At 42.8% G+C, this 2,511-nt stretch overlaps 1 pseudogene; it reads right to left on the reverse strand.

Annotated features, from left to right (window-relative positions):
- LOC101854930 overlaps positions 1–2,511 on the reverse strand; it is a 5,267-nt pseudogene that overhangs the window by 2,176 nt on the left and 580 nt on the right.

Raw genomic sequence — 2,511 nt, forward strand, 5'->3', positions numbered from 1 at the left:
TTTCTTTCTTTCTTTCTCTCTCTCCCCGTTTCTCTCTCTCCCTCTCTTCATCTTTCCTTCCTCTCTCTATCATTCGCTTACTCTCCCTCACTAAGCCCTTTGTTTACAATGAAAGGTAAGGTGCCAGCACCTGTGCAAAATTGTAGCATAGAAAAAAATGCGAATATAGATATGTAAGATGAACAAGATCACAGGCGAAACTACGTAGGCTACGCTGAACTATACATGACCACACACTCACTCACTCACTCACTCACTCACAGGTAAACTAGGCACTACCTAAAGTCCTTTTCACCTTTCTTCAAACTCTCATATAGAACCCAGAATAGATCAATAATGTCAGATCTAGGACACTTTAAATATAGTTTCCATTCTTGTCAAAGTTTTGTGATGAAAATGTCGTGATCTCCCACTTCTTAGAAACACTTGCGATGGACGATTGAGGGACCACACTCATCGTACTCTTGCCTGGAGATCCACATCTGTTGGAAAGTAGATAGGGACGCCATGATGGATCCGCCGATCCACACTGAGTACTTTCGCTCGGGCGGTGCAATGACCCTAACTTTGTTGGATGGGGGCACCAAGTTTTCTAACTCTTTCTGCATCCTATCGGCCAGGCCTGGGTACATGGTGGTTCCCCCTGAGAGGACTGTTGAGTGGAGTAGTTCTCTGCGAATGTCGATATCACAAGACATAACGGAGTTGTACAAAAGCTCATGAACACCTGCGGATTCACGACCTGTGTATGACGGTTGGAACAAGACTTCAGGACATCGGAAACGCTCGTTTCCAATAGTAACAACTGAGCCATCAGGCAGCTCGTATGACTTCTCCACACTTGACGATTGCGCAGCAGTGCTCATTTCCTGGTCAAAATCCATAGCGACGTAGCAGAGCTTCTCTTTCATGTCTCTTACAATCTCCATCTCAGATGTGGTGGTAAAACTGTAGCCTCTCTCGTTGAGGATTCTACGTAGGTAGTGAGTGAGATCTCTACCTGCCAGATCGACTCTTTTTATGGCGTGGGGAAGAGCATAACCCTCGTAGATCGGCACGAAATGGGTAACACCGTCTCCAGAATCCATCACCACACCAGTGGTTCGACCAGAGGCGTACAGAGAAAGTACAGCCTGGACGCCTACGTAAAAAGCAGGGGCGTTGAAGGTCTCAAACATAATTTGGGTCATCATCTCTCTGTTGGCTTTTGGGTTGAGTGGAGCTTCTGTCAGGAGTACTGGATTTTCTTCAGGTGCTACACGCAGTTCGTTGTAGAAAGTGTGATGCCAAATCCTTTCCATATCATCCCAGTTGGTGACAATTCCATGCTCTACAGGGTAATGCATGCACAGCATTCCACGTTTGGCCTGGGCTTCGTCGCCAACATAGCAATCCTTGTTGCCCATACCAGCCATGACAGTTTGGTACTTGGGGCGTCCTGTGATAGCGGGAAACACACACCTTGGGGCATCGTCACCGGCAAAACCGGCCTTGCACATGCCTGACCCGTTGTCGATGACAATGGGCTCAGTGTTGTCGGAATGGACGTAGTTTGTGTTGGTCATCGTGATTTTCTGAAAAAATAAGGACTGTTTTGAGTTTCGGAACTACACCTCTTTTCACTCAAACATCAGAGATTCTTGCGCTCATATCAGCTTATGCAGTTGCTAGCGCAGTAAAACCTCTACTAAAACTTTAAAAAACTAAAACATCAGGGATAATCTAAACTGTATAGATGAGGGCGTAAAAAATTCTACAGTTTAATAAAACAACAGGGAAAGGTGGGGCAGGGTGCTTAACCTTGTCTGTACAGGTTGTTGAGTTTGTTTATTGTCGAGTAATAAAGGTTTGAACAACAGGTTTATAATTTGGAAAGCTAAATCTTGCCTACAAGAGATTTTATATATCCTAATTAACAGTTCTTTCCTGTTTTTGAAGACAGATTACTTTTCTTTTTCCTTCATTTTAGGACATATCAGAATTCATTTTGATTTTGGATATCATCTTCTACAGCTCCTTGAGCAAGAATTACGTTACATCTGACTGTGCCATTTTTGGCAGCATGGCTATGGAATTCATCGTGTTTGCTACAATGAAATTGTTCTTTCGGGAACCATTTACTGGACATAAAAGGAAGTTAGATTATTTGATACTTTTATACTTCAGTATTTTATTGTAAAGCATGTTCGAAAAAAGGTGCTCATGAGAGCCTTGTTTCATTTAACAGGTTTTTCATATACAATCCTGAACTTATTATTTTATTTGGATAAACTGTGTCAGAATGTAAGAGAGTAAATGTAATGAGCCTCAGATATATTTAGGCTTTTTACAAGAGGATCAAGCAATTTACCCGTTTGCACAGAGGACACTCTATACAATTATTTCTTTATGTCAGTGGTATTGATTAAAGTATCTTGCAATAATTTAAAAGGGACTCCCTTCAGGAAAAATGGATGATATTAATGCAGCCTACGCCCCCTTGCCCCTCCATCCGCCCCCTCCCCTCTCTCT

This window comes from Aplysia californica, unplaced genomic scaffold, assembly GCF_000002075.1.
Source record: "Aplysia californica isolate F4 #8 unplaced genomic scaffold, AplCal3.0 scaffold00039, whole genome shotgun sequence".
NCBI classification, from domain to species: domain Eukaryota; kingdom Metazoa; phylum Mollusca; class Gastropoda; order Aplysiida; family Aplysiidae; genus Aplysia; species Aplysia californica.